The sequence below is a fragment of the Podarcis erhardii genome (assembly GCF_964252035.2).
Source record: "Podarcis erhardii genome assembly, chromosome: 1".
Taxonomy (NCBI): Eukaryota; Metazoa; Chordata; class Lepidosauria; order Squamata; family Lacertidae; genus Podarcis; species Podarcis erhardii.
This window is the reverse complement of record NC_138497.1, coordinates 100,326,932-100,346,832: the sequence shown is the minus strand read 5'-3', so window position 1 is coordinate 100,346,832 and position 19,901 is coordinate 100,326,932. Positions and strand designations below refer to the sequence as shown.

Below are 19,901 nucleotides of genomic sequence, written 5' to 3'. Positions count from 1 at the left end.
AGACAATTACTGTATTTTTCTGTGTATTAGACTAGGTTTTTTCCCTAAAAAATGATGTCAAAAATTAGGGGGTGTCTTATACATGGATAGTGCCTCACCCCGTTTTCTTAAATCTGAGTCCCCCAAAATAGTCTTATACATGGGGGTGACTTATAGATGGAAAAATACGGTAAGTTGCAATTCAGATTTCTGAGCATCACTTCACTAGTGAAAAAGGTTTCGGGTAGCTTCCTAGAAAGAGGATTAGAAGTGGACAAAAGATTTTGCAACTAATATTCCTTAGGGAGCTTGTATCTTTTTATATCTATCTATATTCAGATTCAAACAGGATAGCTGTTAAGAGGTGCAAGCTCTTTGAGTAAAAAGCTCCTCTGCTTGGCATCATGTGGGGATGAGTAGGAGTTCCTGGCCTGTTATCATGTTGGCTCAGCTGACAAATTGTGTGTGTTCTGCCTAGTCCGTGTTTTGTTTTAAGTCCTCTATCTTGATAAATATAGATTGGTGAGTGGGAGCTGTTAAATTAATAGGTTGATGAGTGGGAGCTGTTAAATTAATTTGGTCACATTTAGGAGGTAGGGTGTAGTAATTTACCTCTTCTACCTTAAAAGTGTCTAATAATCTCAAAATTTGCCTTCCGGACTGAGAGACTCCCTAGCAAGGCAGGGTGCACTTTTGAGGTCAACTTGTATCAGCCTGTCCAGTGTTGTGGGACTCTTGCAAAAGTTAATCAGGGAGGCCTTCCTGCTCATCTAAGAAGGTGGGGTTTAAGGGGAGGAGCAGATAAACAATACCACCCCCTCCCTTAGCAGGGTTGGCTCACCACAGTTATACATTTTTAAGCATCCTGCACTGTCATCACCACTCTCTTCACCACTTCCTACACTAGCCGCACCTCACTGAATATTTCATTAAATAAACCCAACCCACTTTCACTCAAATTTCTGTCTTATCTCCTTATTTCCCTGTCATAGTGGCAATCCCCTTTCCTATTGCTCTCACAACAAACCAGAAAAAGTTTGTTTGGTTTCAACAATTTATAGAGTCATTTTTGGTTAACATGAAAATGAGTTGACTTCAGCTGTCTAATACTACCTGCACATTTTAAAGAATAATTTTATATGAGGGAACAAAGCATGAAATGTATGCTATACATATACCAAATTACTTGGAATGATGTAATATTTTCTTGAAAACTCCATAAATTGTTTAAAAACATTTTTTATTTTATTTTTTAAAAAAATCAAGTGGAAGTTAAACACAAAATTCTTTACCATTTCAGCACAATTAGTTTTATATTCAAGCTTAGCTAATTGCAATACTTAAAGAAAACTTGTATGGGGTTGAGAAATGCAAGTGCATGTCAAAAAAGTTGGTAGTGATAATAATTACAGTTTAAAAATATCTTTGATTTAAGATTCGGAAAAATATTTTCTGTACTGTATCGTTATATCTTGGCTTCTTAAGTTCCTAATTACCACAACAAAAATTACTTTAAAAATATTAAATAGACTGCTCATTGCCTGACTACTAATCAGATGCTTATTACTGTTTTTGGTTGTGGGGGAGGAGTTGTTGTAGGTGTTTTTTATATTATTTTTTTGTATCTTTCTTTTCAATCTTATTATGATTTATGTGGAAATTGTTCAGTTTGGTTGTGTATTTTCTGATGTTCTATTTATTCCTTATGACTACGGTTGTAATTGTTTTCATCTTGCAAGCCTTTACCCGGTTCCAGAGTGTCCCACCACAATCCTATGGAACCCTTGATCCAACCTCATAGAATACATTTATTACAGCATTTTAACTAATATTACAGAAGAATTTTCTCTATCAAGGTTAAATTCTTTCAAAAGTAACTCGATTTTAAGATTCACCAAAGAGAGAAAAATGATTAATCAAGTTATTGTGTGCAGGTTCCATTTACTTTAACACCACGGCTCACACCCTTTATAATACATATTTATCAGTTTTTGATGATGCAGAACAACATTTTCTTGTAGATTAATTATATGATTAAAACAGAGATTACTTTGCTGCTGCCAAGATAATGCGGCATACGAATGAAAAGCTATAGAGAGAGATACAGTTATAATAGCAACAACAATAACATGAGAACCAGAGATGCAAGACACAGATTAGGTCATGCACTAGTCAGACACAATGTATGACTTCAATGTTTAAATAAAAAAAAGAAAATATCACAAAGAGATATTACAGTTTTTGTAATTATTTGAAATGGATGAAGACTGCTTCAAACTGAACATGGTCAAAGGCATCAAAGATCAACACATTCCTTTAATGTGAAAATCTGAAAGATCATCACAGAAATATTCTTTGAAACTAGAATAGTGTTTTGTTTCAGGCAAAGTAGCAATTTTACCCAGCTTTAGAAATCTAAATCTCGTCAGGTTCAGGATCTAGGCACGGCAGTGAAAAATGGCAAGTACTACTGGCTGCATCATACATAGGCCCATGTACAGTTAGCCCACTGCAAACTTGAAAAGTTGTCCCCTCATATAAAGTTTAATTTTATTACTCAGCAGGGTTAGGGTTAGGGTGGTTGTGAGTGGTGGATGATGGCTAGATTCACAAAATGGATACATTGTGTATCAGAACAAAATTAAGAAAAAATAAAGCCCCAACTTCAAGGCTTTATGAATCTGAGGTTCTGTTTGTAGTTTATTTCTTGTTCTTTCTTGAAATTTCCCTTTGGCAACTAAGTTGAAAAGAATAAGAAATTATAGCAAATGCCTTTGGACCTCTCTTCATCACTCCCCACTTCCTAATAAAAATGCGGCAAGAAATCTTTTCTCTGGATATTGTGTTACTGTTCACACTCCATAATGTAGAAAGTGTCACCTCTCAGTATAGTCATTGCAATATGAAGGAAAAAGCACAAAACTTAGTTAATATTGTTATTCAGAGTAAGGAGGGAATGTGTGGACCCATACAGAAGCCTTAGCAATAGTTCTGTAGTTTCAACCTATGTATTACAGCCTTTATATTTATGGTTGTGCCAATCCAACTAAACTTAACTGTGAGTGAATTCCCACTAAAACCACTAGAATAGAAGTTAGTCTAAACTCCCTTTTCTCCATTGCTTTCAGTGGGACTTTTGCTGGATCAGGGCCATTGTGTTTGTTCCCAGATTTCTGCTGGTCAAAAAAGAAAGTCCATCCATCGTCAGCTTCAGACATTTGTAAATTATTTGGTGGATGGGAAAGGGGAGGGAAGAGAGTTGTATAATTGAATTAGTGTTCAAATGAAGCTATTCATTACCTTTAGCTCTTAGTGGTGGTAAATGCCTATTCTAGGACTTTGCATAGACAGAAAACTAAGTACAGGCCTGCAAACTTCTAGAATTTCCATTTCATTTCTTGCTTCATTAATTTCATTAACTTACAAATTGATGAATTCATAGAATTAAAAAGCCATTTACTTTTAATATTTCTTAAAATCACTTTTGCCAAGTATTCAAACCTTTTAATCTGTACTTTTAAATTCCAGCTGTAATTGTTTTCATCAGAGGCATAATTGAACTTCTATGAATTGCATATCAATGTAGCTTGGTTTCCAAAAGCCAGACACAAAAGGCACTCTTTCGTCAACAGCAAAGGATAATAGTTTCTAAAATGGATGGCACATTGTTTGTCTTGCAAGATCAGTGATTTGCTGTAGTTTTAACATGCTAGCAGGAGAAGGAATGGAAGTGAGCAATGATTTATTAGGGAGTAATCAAAGGGACTGTATGGAATTTTTTTCTCATATAAAAGACAATATGAGGGTCATGTTCACTTGCTTCCTTTTACTTACTGTTTTTCCCCCCTTTCAAAGGAATAGTGATCAACAATGTGGAAATACGTGTGAGACTGAAAGTGCTTTCCCCCCACTCTATGCACAACACTCAACAACACACCCTCATACTGATTAAGGAAACTTTCTGATGGTAACAGCTGTTCAACAGTGGAACAGACTCCCTCAGGTGGTGGAGGACTCTCTTTCAGTGGTGGTTTTCCAAGTTGAAATTGGATGGCCACCAGTTTTTCATGCTTGAGATTTCTGGGGGTTCGACTAGATGACGATCAGGGTCCAACTCTACAAGTCTATGATTCTATGTTTAATCCCCAGCATCTCAATGTAGGATTGGGAATGCCTCCTGTCTGAAATGCTAGAGGGCTGCTGACAGTCAGAGTAGACAATACTGATCTAGATGGACCAATGGTCTGACTTGCTATAAGGCAACCTCCTATGTCCCTATACTCTCTATTGACTACCACAATAGGCAGGAGACTACTAATAATTCAGCAGGCATTTCTTCCTATACATTTCCAGAATATCTATAAATATGGTGTGATAACAGCTGAAACTGCTGGAAATGAGTCTAAAGCATACTGCACTCATCAGTCATATTGTAAGTCAATTAGCCACTCAGCACAATGGGATATTCTTGAAATAGGAACCATGTACATGGCAGTAAAACTGCATCTGGTGCTGTTTCATTGTGATTTCATTAGCATAACAATGAGCCATATAAAAATACAAATTAGAAACCTCCAATTCCACTTAAGGAATCTCTTCCAAACCTTCACAAAAGTACATATTGACAATGGCAAGGATCTGACTCAATTTGAATGGAAAAATTCCAGGGACAGCTGGATCTCTTATGATTGGGGGTGAAAAAGAAACGAGTACTGAAGATTCATGAAGCAGTGATGATACTAGAAAGCAGATTGTAAGACAATGCAATTTACCGTTAGGCTGGCTTACAGGCCAGTCCTATGAAATCCAGTACTGGAACAGCAACTCAGAAAAGTGTTTACCAGGTTGTCAGGGTACCAGTATCAACAAAATGCTGTACCTGATCCCCTGCCCATTCTGGCCCATTAGAGCTGCAGAGGTAGGAATGTTCCTGCACCGTACTCAGAAGAGACCAATAAGACAAAGACATAATTCCACATAGTTCATACCCAATCATGGAACTGTTGCAATTCAGTGCTGCAAGATGAAGTGGTGGGATCCTGAAGTGGATATTTTACAATGCAGGAAAATGATTTCCAACAAGTGCTACCAATTTAATGGTTTCAGTCAGTGTGGTTTTTTTCTGGGGGAAACTCAGGGGTATGCATACCCATAAACATTTTGTGAATCTAAGTTTGGGGCAGTATTTCAATATGAGTAGGAAAATGAGAGTACCCCTAAACATTTTTTTTAAAGGGAAAAAAAAGGACTGGTTTCAGTTACCCCATTCCTGAGGGGTTAGAAAGGGGCAACAGCTCAGGCAGAGTGTGAAATCATGGGCACAATTCCCCCAACAGATACAACTTGTTTCATTCATGTACCTAATAATGTAATTATTGGCCCAAGAAAGGTGGGGGTTTTGGGGGGCGGGGCTGCCACACACTAAATACCTCAATACAGTAGTTGCTCATAAAACCAGCCAGTTTGGAAATGTCACAACTTTTGCAAGATCATTAAAGAGCCAAACTTTCTGCACTTTTGTGAAATGCATTTAAAATAAAATAAAATTACACCCACGCTTGGGCTGTAATATTTGGCCAGTGGGTATGGTAATCTAGGGAGCAATATGGAAACAATGTTCTGACACTCATTTCATTGATTGTCTTTTACAACAGATCAAAATGTTTGCTAGCAGATGCATGCTCAAGTGTTTTATGCTGGCAAAGCTGCAAAAAATAACTGTGTATGAATCAAACCACATATTTCTTGCTATTTAAAAGAACCCATAATGTGCTGTGGTTTAAGAACAAGCTGTTATTTTTTTGTCTCTGAAAAATATGTGACTTTAACTAATGTGCTGCAAAATCCATGCACACCAGGAGACTAAAGGATGAATTTTTAGACTTAAGTAAAATGACCTGTTCTCTTGGCTGCAATACAAATGCTTAGGATTACATTTTCAGTGTGTATGTCCAGGGATTTCTCTAAAGGAAAGTAGCCAAAGATTTAAGTGCTAAAATTATGGTCTTGAAGGAAAAAAAATGAAGGAGCTTGTAAATGGAAACAATGATGATACATTAATTTTGTGGTTTCTACAGAGTTACTATTTTCTGTCTTGCAACAGGGACAACATGTAATAAGGCCATCCCTGGGATAGTAAAGGAAGTGTTTGCACTGCAAGTTCTTCTGTTTGGTACACAAGAGGTTCCATTTATCTAGTTGTATCAGCCTTAATTAGGATTAGGAAGTCCCACAACCTTCCCAATCCATGCTTTCTTAAAGTGATGCTATCCCTGTGTTTTAGACCACCAAAACTGTAGTTTTTATCCTCCTCCCTTACAAAACTTTTTTTTGGGGGGGGGCAGATTTTGTGTCCAGCTTCTGAATGAAAAAAGGTGAGGTGCAGTAATGGTTGCATGTATGAATTTTTCATATTTGATTTTATCAGTTATTATAGACTGTCACTAAAATAGTTCATTGGAGCGGCTATGCATTAGCACTGTACATTTTACCACTAAGGAAAACTTATGAGTTGGATTTTATATATTTTTATATGTGCATTTTTAAAGATGCATCACAACGTTAGTGGCAATCTCCCAATTGTTCACATATGTATAGACCCCAGGTGTGCTAGTTATTTTGGATCTAGAACTGCAACTTCTCCAAGTACTTCTCCCCCCCCCCACATATTTATAAAATCACAACAACAAGCACACCTGGGTTCCATACATGTGTACAATTTAGAATACAATGAGGTTTCCTAACATATAAACACTTGAAAATGTACAAGCAGTACACTCTGAATGCTTGGAAATTAAAGTCTGTCTGTATGGAGCAAAAGTGGCTGCAATGATTTGGGGTCTATAAAATTACAGAATGAGGGTTCTGCATCGTTAATGGTCTTGCTAGGTATTCCTTTTAAGATTGGCCTTTAATATAAATGAATAAAATGTGCAATCTGTTATTTCCTTAATTTCTGTGTTTACTGACTCGTTGTTGTTTTTGTTAAGGCTATTTCTTTTTGTACCCATTTATTTCCTTACAGAACTGCTTTGATTATGAATAAATTTCAGATTTATCTCTCCAATGGCCCAGAGGGTAAGATGATATATCTATCAGAGTCTCCTGTACAATTTTGACTCTTTTCTATTTCCTCAGTGTCTTGCATCCAGGCATAAGTGCCCATTCTTGTTTCGCTGACCAAAATATGCCCACAACAGTATCAAACAGAAAGCTGCAACCCTTCACTTCTCCATTCTTTTTTAAATAAAAGACCCCTGTTCCCAAATTTCCAGAACGATGCCTCCTTCTCAGTCACCTCTTTCTTTCTGCAAATAAAATTCCAAATCCATAACATCCAAATCTGAACATAAGAGGACAATTGGATGCCTAGGAGAAACCTATAAGCAGGACCTGCAAAAAAACCCAACAGCATTCTCCCTTCTTGCCATTCCCAGCAGTATACAGAGGCATACTTCCTCTGACAATCATTGGTAGTCTTTGACTCCATGAATTTGTCTAATCCTCTTTTAAAGCCATTTATACTGGCAGCCATCATTACTTCTGTGTGAGAGAATTCCATAGTTGGACTAAGCACTGTGTGAAAAGTGTACTCTCTTTGGTCTGTCCTGAATCTTCCAACATTTGGGTTCATTGATTGGGCCAAGGTTCTAGTACTATGAGAGTGGAGGGAAAAACTCCTTTCTATCCACACCATGAATAATCTTAAACATCTCTGTCATGCCCCCCTTAGTCATAGGATTTGGTACTTCTCTATAGACATTGTTGCTACTGCTCTCCATGCAACTACCAACAAGAATCGGTTAGGCAGTTATGATTATGTCTATTTTCTCAACATGAATCAATTATGCAAACCTCATCCTGAGAAATATACATGATTGTCCCAGTACAAATTACCTTATTCCTCTCAAACATAGCATCAAGCTCAATCTCATGAAAAGTGATCTTCTGATACTGCCCTTCTTTCCCAAAAGCTTCACTCATGCATAGCTTACTTTCTATCTCATACGGAAAGGCATACATGCCCAGGGCAATGATGATGTATATTTTTAGTAAAACATCTCCTTTTAGAACACCTGTGAAAAACAGCCAAGGAGGTGTTTTTGGCTGACTTGGCATGCAAGAAGTGTTATACTAAAAAGAGATGCATCCGCCTTCTCTTATATGAACACATCTTTGTGTGCTAGAAAGCACCATACAGGAAAATAAGCAAATATTCATGCAAACCCCCCAGTGGCTTAAATGTAATACAGTCACTTACACCTGTATTTAGTTAATATGCCTGTTTTATCAGCTCTCTGTTAATGTCACAGTCAAAACCCCCGAGGTTTCCTCAATTCAGGGGTATGGAACTCCCAGCCCACAGGCAATAACTAGATCTCTCTATATACCACCAGAGACTCTTCCCAGGCCTCAACCCCTCATCAGCCTTCCTCAGGTGCTTTTGCATGGCTGGAATGCGTCACTGAAGTATGGTCATGCTTCTTCCTTGCCTGGATGAAATATGGAAAAATGTGTATGTGGTGCGTATGTGTGTAGAAACCCTTGAATTTTGACTGACTGGAATGTACAAAGGTAAGAATCACACCTGTCACATCACCAAATTTTGCTTTTGGTACCCAGCACCACAGGTGTGCTAACCCCAGAAAGTTTCCATTAAGGGAGCATGGCCCTTGCTCTAACCCCCCCCCTCTAGATCATGTGTTATAACCTTAAGGATTTATGTACATCTTGGATAACATTCTACCTGATGCTTCAGGTGAATGCATTTTCTTAAATATCGTATCTTAGAATCTTGTAATTCTAGATCCAAAATTCTCCACCAATTCTTAGCACTTGCTGTTGTGAGCCTAGTCAACTGAAAAGAAATCTGGTAACACAAAAATCTTCTTGAATCATAGTCAGTCAGTGGGTATAACTAACTCAGATCTATAACTCATTGACTCAAGCATAGATCATTGCAGCACATTATATGTAGGGCTGCCTCTGAAGATACTTCATAAACATAAGCTGGTTGGTACAGAATTCAGTGGCCAGATTGCTCACTGAGGCAAGACAGCATATTACATCAGTTCTGGCTGGACTGCATTGCCTACCAATTAGTTTCCAGGCCCAATTCAAAGTGCTGGTTTTAACCTATTAATACTTAAACGGCTCAGGACTACAATACCTCAAGGACCGCCTCTCCCCATATGAACCAGCTTGGACCCTGCAACCATCATCTGTGGACCTTCTTTGTGTGCCTCCTCCAGAAGAGGTCCAAAGGGTGGCAACATGAGAACGCATTTGTTGCCTTCATTAAATAAGTTTAGGCACCAGGTGAAAACATTTCCCTATAACTAGGCCTTTGGCTGATTAACATCCTATGGCAGTGGCAGCCAAACCTGGCCCTCCAGCTGTTTTTGGACTACAATCCCCATCATCCCTGACCTGTTAGCTAGGGATGGTGGGAGTTGTAGTCCAAAAACAGCTGGAGGGCCAAGTTTGGCCATTTAAAATGTCCTATGGCATTTTAAATGTGTTTGTGGGGAGGGGGGGTTGTTAATTTCTTTCTGTTTTATTACTGTACGTATTTTGTGACTGTCAAATGAAGAATGGTATACAAATCTAATAAATAATAATAATATCCAAATCAGGGAGAAATCCAGTAGAATAGTATAATCAATAGAATAGTATAATCTATCAGTATGAACAATCACAGTCCGACTTTAGGGCCATAATATCCAACCAGTAATAAGAGGAGGAGTTTGGATTTGATATCCCGCTTTATCACTACCCTAAGGAGTCTCAAAGCGGCTAACATTCTCCTTTCCCTTCCTTCCCCACAACAAACACTCTGTGAGGTGAGTGAGGCTGAGAGACTTCAGAGAAGTGTGACTAGCCCAAGTTCACCCAGCAGATGCATGTGGAGGAGCGGAGACGCGAATCCGGTTCACCAGATTACAAGTCCACTGCTCTTAACCACTACACCACACTGGCTCTCATAACGTATTATTCCCTAAACAAGTTTTCCCGGCTTTTGCCCTGGAACAACAAGCTTTGCAGTTATGATGAAGTGTCACACCATATGGCGGCTGTGTGGAGCAGAGAGAAAGGTTGAGTTGGTTGAATACAGCTCATGTACATTTTGTCTGCGAAGCCCTGACAATGGGGACAGCTTGGAAATCAATGTGAATGTTCCGTTCCGTTCTGCCTAAACCTGAAAGCAACAGACAAAGCCTGACAAAAAGCACCCAGAGAAGCTCAGAAAATATCAGGAATGTCCTTCAGTGAAGTTTAATTATAGGCCTCCTTTGTTTCTTCCTTTTTTTAACGACTCTTCTCTGACGAGCATACAGGACTACTTGGGAGGTTAATTATTCCTGGGAATTTTTAAAGGCATGGAAGGTATTGCCCTTTGTTGCATGATATGGTAGGTGAACCAAGACGACTAGCAAAGCAAATAATAGCATGTGAACCAGTGGATACAATTTAAATCACAGAAAGAACCATGCCAGGTGTCTCAGTACCTTGCCATGAAAATCAAACTCCTAGTAAATTAAATTAACTTTGTGTGATGGGGAAAAGTTGCAAATATCTCCTTGAGTTCTTCCTGTGAATTCTAAATGAGCATTGCTCTGAGGAAAAATAAAACCCACACTTACCTCCCTCACATCAAGTATCTTCTTAGATCTCATGGCCCTGGGGAGAGGGCTTCTAAAGAAAAAGACGAAAGCAATATTTTACAGTAATAAGAACAGGCAAGCATTTCACAAAAGAAAGTAATACACCTAGCCACCCTCCACCTCGGTAAGACAATGGGCACGCATGCTGCATCCGTCTGGATTCCTTGAATTAGTATGATCTACGTTACATTGGGACGCGGGTGGTGCTGTGGGTAAAACCTCAGCGCCTAGGACTTGCCATGGTCGGCAGTTCGAATCCCCGCGGCGGGGTGAGCTCCCGTCGTTCGGTCCCAGCTCCTGCCCACCTAGCAGTTCGAAAGCATGTCAAAGTGCAAGTAGATAAATGGGTACCGCTTTATAGCAGGAAGGTAAACGGCGTTTCCGTGTGCTGCTCTGGTGCCGGTTTGCCGGAGCAGCTTCGTCACGCTGGCCACGTGACCCGGAAGTGTCTGCGGACAGCGCTGACTCCTGGCCTCTAGAGTGAGATGAGCGCACAACCCTAGAGTCTGTCAAGACTGGCCCGTACGGGCAGGGGTACCTTTACTTTTACGTTACATTGATTCTGAGGAGGTCAATAAACAATATGTGGCATGACCCGCATTTATAATTAACGAGCAGGTCAAAACTAATGCTTTGATTTCAGGGCGGTCACAACTAATGCAGTGCATGCTCATGATTATTCTGAAACTAGGAACTTAGATTTGTGTGCTATCCAGAAATCTGTGATGCCAAATGCTCTTAATGCTTCCCACTCCCAATTTTAAATTTTCTTAAGCCATGTATGCTTTAAAGGACACTTTTAGCAGAGCTTTCTGGTGGTCTATAAGTATTTCCTGCTTTTGGAAATCCTACCCCAAAGCAAATCCTTTAGTTATGCATTTTAGCTTCTGCATTCTGCATTTGTTTCCTTGCATAAAGTACAGTATTTAGGTACTTTTCAAAATGTGAGTTATTCAGAGAACAGAGCAAGCAGAGACCAGGACTGTTTCAAAACCTGTGCTAAAGTAATACTTCCTAATTAACGTTTGTGAAATTGTGACAGCTGAAAACTAAAGTCACCATGCAAGTGTCCATTGGAGATTCAAGTTGACTCCATAGGGTCATCAATGTCTATATCAGAGGAGAAGAATCTGGGGACCTCCAGGTGTTGGACTTTAGCTTGCATCAGTGCAGTGTGACCAATGGGGAGGGGAGTCCCTATCCCTGGGTTAACTAAAGTACTAAAGTACTAACTAAACTACACATGGGGATGTTTAACTAAAAATGAAGAGTCTCTGGTACATTGGTTAAAAGGTTTGAGAAGTTTCAAGTTCCTCCCATATTACCACCTAATGGTCTGGACTGAGCAAGAAGAATGCCAACTATTAAGAGATGGTGGGCAGTGAGGCATCCATCTATTTTAATCTGCAACTCGTCCCATGCCATGCCATAGGTCTAGGTAACTCTGTATGCTCTATTTTCTATTGGCAGTTTGCTATTAAGCCAAGAAAACAGGGCCAAGCACTGTGTTTCTCCCCTATGCCATCTCCCATTCCTTCTAACGTCCAGAGATTGTAGAGTAGATAAAGCAGGAGCTCTCTTACCAATCTAAAAACAATTTTCAATGAGTAAAACATTGTTCTGCAATTGTTAGGTCACTTGACCCAGGGTAGCCCCCACTGAATACTACAGAAGTATACTAAAATAAAAGGTTTAGGGAGGAGGAGGATTACTCACTTCGGCTGCAGTTAAGATTTCTCTTATCCAAAGAAAATAAATGATTATCCAAGGCCTCCTAGCACATGGATTTACAATATTCTTTTCCCGTGAAGTCTTAAAATAGAAGTAACAGAATGAAGGTGTATTTTTTAAGGAGGCGACTCCATCCTTTCTATCTATAAATTATATTTATTAGGAAATTGTTCTTACCATATTATTTGCCATCCATTTGTCTTCATTGCCCTCATTAAAGGCAAGCTCAGGCCTTAATTTCTTTTCTGTGAAAAAAGAAATCATGAAATTGAACAGATAAACCTCAGAAGTGTTACCAGGGGTGAGAAACGACAAAAGAAAAATTAGATAATTAGAAAGACCTCTATAAAACTGCAAATGCATCAGCCATTTTGAACTGTATATAGATTTACTGGGAAGGGAAATGGTTGCAATAGGAAATTGCAAGGAATAGATAATCAAGGCAATAGGAAATTGCCTTGATTTCAGCAAGGGATTTGACAAGGTGCCCCATGATATTCTTGTAAAGAAGCTGGTAAAATGCGGTCTTGACTATGCTACCACTCAGTGGATTTGTAACTGGCTGACTGACCGAACCCAAAGGGTGCTCATCAATGGTTCCTCTTCATCCTGGAGAAGAGTGACTAATGGGGTGCCACAGGGTTCTGTCTTGGGCCCGGTCTTATTCAACATCTTTATCAGCGACTTGGATGATGAACTCAAGGGCATCCTGATCAAATTTGCAGATGACACCAAACTGGGAGGGGTGGCTAACACCCCAGAGGACAGGATCACACTTCAAAACGACCTTGACAGATTAGAGAACTGGGCCAAAACAAACAAGATGAATTTTAACAGGGAGAAATGTAAAGTATTGCACTTGGGCAAAAAAAATGAGAGGCACAAATACAAGATGGGTGACACCTGGCTTGAGAGCAGTACATGTGAAAAGGCTCTAGGAGTCTTGGTTGACCAAAAACTTGACATAAGCCAACAGTGTGACGCGGCAGCTAAAAAAGCCAATGCAATTCTGGGCTGCATCAATAGGAGTATAGCATCTAGATCAAGGGAAGTAATAGTGCCACTGTATTCTGCTCTGGTCAGACCTCACCTGGAGTACTGTGTCCAGTTCTGGGCACTACAGTTCAAGAAGGACACTGACAAACTGGAACGTGTCCAGAGGGGGGCAACCAAAATGGTCAAAGGCCTGGAAACGATGCCTTATGAGGAACAGCTAAGGGAGCTGGGCATGTTTAGCCTCGAGAAGAGGAGGTTAAGGGGTGATATGATAGCCATGTTCAAATATACAAAAGGATGTCACATAGAGGAGGGAGAAATGTTGTTTTCTGCTGCTCCAGAGAAGCGGACACAGAGCAATGGATCCAAACTACAAGAAAGAAGATTCCACCTAAACATTAGGAAGAACTTCCTGACAGTAAGAGCTGTTCGACAGTGGAATTTGCTGCCAAGGAGTGTGGTGGAGTCTCCTTCTTTGGAGGTCTTTAAGCAGGGGCTTGACAACCATATGTCAGGAGTGCTCTGATGGTGTTTCCTGCTTGGCAGGGGGTTGGACTCGATGGCCCTTGTGGTCTCTTCCAACTCTATGATTCTATGATTCTATGAAATACTTACCTGGAAGATGCCAGAGCTTTAACAAAGATAATGGTAAAGTTACTGAAACTGCAGGTTTTACTAAAAGGTAGGAGCTGAATCTAAATTCTCATCCAGCTCCATGACACATCAGTGAGATAATGGCTGAATGATAATAAAAGTGTTTAAATAGCACACATTTCTTTTTCCATTGATCTAGCATACTGTGGCCTATGAAACATCCTTCTGGTACAGCAGAATCCTATACATCTTTACTAATAATAAGTTTCATTCTGAGGGTTGTATTTAGGATTTTGTTCTAAGGACAGAATACTATGATCAGGTTCTGTCAGCTGATGAGATAAAAGATTTGACGGATCCAAGTAATTACTGGTCCAAGTAATTTCCTTTACTTTCCTTCAACTGCCCACATTGTCACTAGAGAGCATGGAACACGGTGTATGTTGAGATCCAGTCACAGTACAGCACCACCACTATATGAACCTCACACAAGAAGACCAATACTAAGTTGATGGGGTTTGCAGCATACATCTATAGCTCTCTGTCCCTATGCCATGCAAACTTAGAGCTCAGGATGAGGAATTCTAGTAATGATAAACAAGGTGAAAGGGTACTTTGCACAGAAAAGAGCACTTTGTACAAACAGCCTGTATCCAGGACACTCCTAAGAATTTGGCCACATTTCTAACACTCATCTACTTAGAACACTAATAGATACCTTGCCTTCCGTCATATACATGAACAGAAACCTCTATGCCATTCCAACCACCTTGGGAGCATGCTATGGGTTTATCTGTCATTTAAATTCAATGCTTGTATTTTTTGTGCTCTCCCCATCCCATCTATACTTAAAGGATATGGTTTTCTCCTTCCTCCATAGGACATGGCAGTCATTCTTCTTCTATTGTTAGTAGGAGTCTCTTCCTCTTCCCTTACATAATTGCTAAATAGAAGGGGTAGGGAATCTTCCTCCAACTCCTGGCAGCCCCAGTCCCCATGGCCGTTGATCAGGAATAATGGGATATGTAGTCCAACAACACAGGCATGATACCACATTGGCTACCCCTGTAAATTATATATATCGGGGGGGGGGGGGAGTAGTATACTTGCTGTTGTGTAGAGAGGTAACTGATATTGAACAATGCAAAGTAAGTCCCTCCATGCTGGTAATTTGCAGCTATTTCCCCCATCTGATCTAGGTTACTGGACAAATTAGATGATACTGGATTTCTTCTGGGTTGCTCTGGGTGGTCAAGACAAGCAGGTGCTTCTCACTGACATGGTATCTAGAAATGCAGTTACCAAAAAATAAGCACATGGAACCAATTCAACTCATGCCTGCCTGAATGGAGGAAAGTTTTTGCCAATCCATCTTGACTGTAAATTCTTTAGCAGTTCTCTGCTAAATGCTAGTTTTGAGAGATTCAACAATCCCTCTTGGCTTCTCCTCAGTTTTTCTTAGGCAGTATCTCTCCCAAGTGAAGATGGTGATAAATTATCTAAACATTTTAGGAACAGACTCAAATACTTCAAAAGATAAAAAAAAGTTTAAAGTTACCCAGAGTGCCTTTGCTGAGGGGCTATGTACTCTGGATGGCATTGAAAAGGAATTGGGCTTCATTCCCCCTGGCCAAAAAACAGCAGGTTGAGGGATTTAAGTTTATTTATATTATTAAAAATCTCCTTTATAGCATTGTAAATTTAACCTGAAAGTTACACATGTGGAATCACTTTTCATTGCTGTAATTTGGAGCTCCACTGAATCATGTCAACTTGCCTCAGAGGTGAAATAGCCCCAATGTTTTTCACCTGGTCTAATTTATAAGAACAGCACAGCAGCGTCAATAAGCCCACACCATCAAGAATTATTTTCTATAGGGAATCTGTATAAGATCACATTCTGAATAATCTGTGATTTACTCATCCTCTGCCAGAGTAATCTGAGGCTGGAGTTGTTTTCAGATGCCCCATTTCCCCAAATGTGTGGATCTATCTAGTTGATATGCATTATGGGGTTAGGGCATCAGAAGAGACTGAATACATGATGTGTCTGGAACTGGTCCTTCTCTTGAAAACACCTGCTTATTGGACTTGGACAACAGCAGCGGTGGCATTAAAAAGGGAAGAAGAGATCCCCCCCCCATCCCTTCCTCTTTAAGTGTGCAAAAAGAGCTGGTAGTCACCGAGAGTTGCGTATTTTCCAAAGGCTACTGCAGTGGGAGTTTTTTTTTGGGGGGTGCATGCGTGGATGGGGACAAATAAACTCAGCAATTCCATGAGGAAGGCAAACCTCATCCATCTCTTGTCTTAATATTCATGCTACATCTTGGTTGAACTAGATCTGACTGAAGATTCATTGACTAGAGATGTCTTGTGCATAATGTCTATGAATCCGGGGGGACGGGGACGGGGGGAGGAAATGTTCAGCTTTTGGCACTGAAATTCACACATGGGTGAGGGCATTATTATGATTTACTGTGATTCATCATCACATACGCTCCAACATTTTTTCCAATGAAAATAGGGACGTCCTATTTCATAATAATTTTTATTATTTATACCCTGTCCATCTGACTGGGTTACCCCAGCCACTCTGGGTGGCTTCCGACATATATAAAAACATAATAAAACATTTAAAAAACTTCCCTATACAGGGCTGCCTTTAGATGTCTTCCAAAGGTTGGCAGGTGGCGCTGTGGGTTAAACTACTGTGCAGCTTGGGCTTGCCAATCGAAAGGTTGGCAGTTTGAATCCCCATGACAGGGTGAGTTCCCGTTGTCCGGTCCCTGTTCCTGCCAACCTAGCAGTTTGATAGCACGCAATGCAAGTAGATAAATAGGTACCACTCCAGCGGGAAGGTAAACGGCATTTCCGTGCGCTGCTCATGACCCGGAAAAACTGTCTGTGGAAGCAGACAAACACTGGCTCCCTCAGCCTATATAGCAAGATGAGCGCTGCAACTCCAGAGTCATTCACCACTGGACTTAATTGTCAGGGGTCCCTTTACCTTTAAAGGTTGTATAGTTACTTATCTTCTTGGCTCAGGGGTCGCATAACTCAATTACCCTCCAACATTTCTCCGATAATAGGGACGTCCAAAGGAAAAGCGGGACATTCCAATATCAAATCAGAAACTGGGATGGCTTCTGTAGATCCAGCCATGTCCTGGAAAATAGTGACACTTGGAGGGTCTGCAAGGGTGGTTGCCCTCATCCAGTCTCAGCCTTCCCAAGGAGGCTGATCTTGGCCAGGGAGCGGGGGACTGGTGGTGGACAAGGCTGGCTCATGACATTTATTGGCCTTGTATGTTTCATTCTTAAAGTCTGTGCAGTGGATAGGGATGTGACTTAACTACATTTCCATGTATCCCAGTAAACAAACAAAACAAAACAAAACAAAACCCTCGGAGTACACAGGCCTTAGGAATGAGGCCTACAAGCTCTTTTCTGCTGGCCATCTCCCTGCCCTTCAAAAGTTAGGTTTGTTTGAAAAGGCCAGGCAGTTGTAGGAACAGCTGCCTAGTGACAACGTCTTGACTAACCTGGCCCAACTGTGGTTTAGGGGCACTCATATTGTACCTGTGATTTCGAAACTGCCCCAGTTCTAAAATTTGTCACGAACTACAGTGGTACCTCGGGTTAAGTACTTAATTCATTCCGGAGGTCCGTTCTTAACCTGAAACTGTTCTTAACCTGAAGCACCACTTTAGGTAATGGGGCCTCCTGCTGCTGCCGCGCCACCGGAGCACGATTTCTGTTCTCATCCTGAAGCAAAGTTCTTAACCTGAAGCACTATTTCTGGGTTAGCAGAGTCTGTAACCTGAAGCGTATGTAACCTGAAGCGTATGTAACCCGAGGTACCACTGTACTATAACATATAGGATATTCTTTGAATCTGCTTTAAATGAATAAGCAATCCTCCCCTATGAAGCTCTCAAAACAGAAATGAAAATGATTTTTACCTCAGATGAATGAGCCTCATAATAGGGATGGATGGATAGAATTTTCTTGCATTAGAAAAAGCCCTTCCCTGATGTTCATTATAAGTGGTATGAAGTGAGTAGAGGGTGATAATTCATTTCATATATTTTTAAGGCTTTGAGATAGTTACTGCACAGTAGACTTCAAGAATAGTCTTTTCTCACATATGTTCTTTTTTCCCTAGCCAATTTTCCTTTTTGGATTCTTCATTATGTAGTTATGCATGTGTTTCACTGGTCTTGACATTTTTTGTTCCTTTCATGAAATTGCTCTGATTTAATTTTAATGTCTGCAGTTCCATTTGCTCTTAAAAAGAACAAACTGCTGCTGGGGGAGGGAGTGTTTTTTAAAGAAACTTTGCTCTATTTCACCCTCTGATTTTGTTTGTCTGTGTATCTCTGTCTATCTGTATGTGTGTATCTATCTACATATATTCCTTGTGGTGCCTGCTTTTGATAAATATGCAGCATTTTTATACCAGGACAAAAGGTAATGACAGCATCACTTGGGCATCAGTCTAGATAAAAAGAAAAAACCATTCTAGCTTCTAGCATAAATATAAATGTGGGAAATGACAGGTTCATAATCCAGCACTATAGTCACCTCCTATCATTTATTTAAGACCATTTAAGGCCTGAAATATTAAAACCAAGTATAAATGCTGATTAAGGGTCTGAATTATTCTAAGTAGATGATCCATAGCTAGGGTTGCCACTTATCCCTAGAAAAATGTGATCATCCTTTTTTTTTTTTTTTTTTTTTTTGAGAAAAGTGTCCCCTGTCCTGTGTGGACTTTAAACGGGACACCTTTTTTCACATATTTGTGCTTCTTCTCAAAAATGTGCAGGCAGAGGGTGGACTCAGTGGGAGGAGGAGAGCCGAGAGGGAGAGTTATCATGGGATGCAGGTAGAGGCTGGGGTGGGCCAGGGAGAGAGAGAGTTTTTACGCAGGCAGAGGGTGGGTCCTTATTCTTCCCTGTTGTTTGCAGTTAGGAATTGAGTTGCCAGAGACATACTGTATTTGTATATCCTCTACTTTGGAGCTGAGAACCCAAGTGAAGCTGCTTGAACCTTCACGTAAACAAACACTCGTTAGTTTTCCTGTCCTGTGTGCAGATTCTTGCTTTATAAATAGCTCATCTCCCACCCGACTGCCCCTGACAAATATGGCTTTCTTTGCTCTTTGTATTTTGAAAATGTATATACATATTGAATAGGAAAACTCATGGCAATTTCTGATGTATGAGTCTCTCTCTCTCCCCACCCCCCCATGCCCATTCGGTTGATATACTGAGCCTCGTTAGTCAAGTGTACATTTAAGAGGTTGGATTAAAGTGTGAAATATCAGGACTGCCTCTTCACCTGGAATCTAAAATATGGGGTTTTTTTACAGTTGTCCATAAATTTGGCTAACACTTATCCAATAAGACAAGCTTATTTATCTGAAGTTACAGGAAAACATTTACCTCATTATAAATGTGGCTTAATTTTTCCACTGAATGCAATGATCAGACATATTGAGACAAATATTATTTCCCTTCTGGTCTTCTTTGCTGGTCTTTCATGTCCACCTTCCGAAACATTGATGACCATTCTGTCGTCGTTTCATTGCCCAAATAATAGTCAAACCTTCCAAAATAGAAGGAAGAACCCTTCTGCAATATATGTTTATCTTTGATAGCTACTCTGAATATCATTTTTCTAATATAAATTATGCGGTTGTAAATTATGTTAGCAGTTGAAAAACCAGATGCAGATTCCCAACATCTCCTGCCCCCATCATTAGGGATCTGCTATTTGATGGATTTGTGTTTAGTAAAATTAATACTTTATTATTTCATTCTTAATCAATGAAATCCAGCTGCTTTTGAGGTCCTGCGGACTGCTGTTTTCACTAAAGCTGTTCACCCAAGTAAAGGAATCATGACGTTTTTATGCTCATTAATCAAAGAGCCAT

General features: G+C 40.0%; 1 long non-coding RNA gene across 1 annotated transcript in view; it reads right to left on the bottom strand.

Moving 5' to 3' along the window:
* LOC309348824 overlaps positions 1 to 12,619 on the bottom strand; it is a 169,662-nt gene extending 157,043 nt beyond the window's left edge. The window contains exons 1-2 of the long non-coding RNA XR_014159561.1: positions 12,552 to 12,619; positions 10,623 to 10,674 (exon numbers count right to left, since the gene is read on the bottom strand). This is a non-coding gene — a long non-coding RNA (uncharacterized lncRNA). The remainder of the gene's footprint in view (positions 1 to 10,622; positions 10,675 to 12,551) is intronic.
* Between the last annotated feature and the right edge of the window lie 7,282 nt (positions 12,620 to 19,901).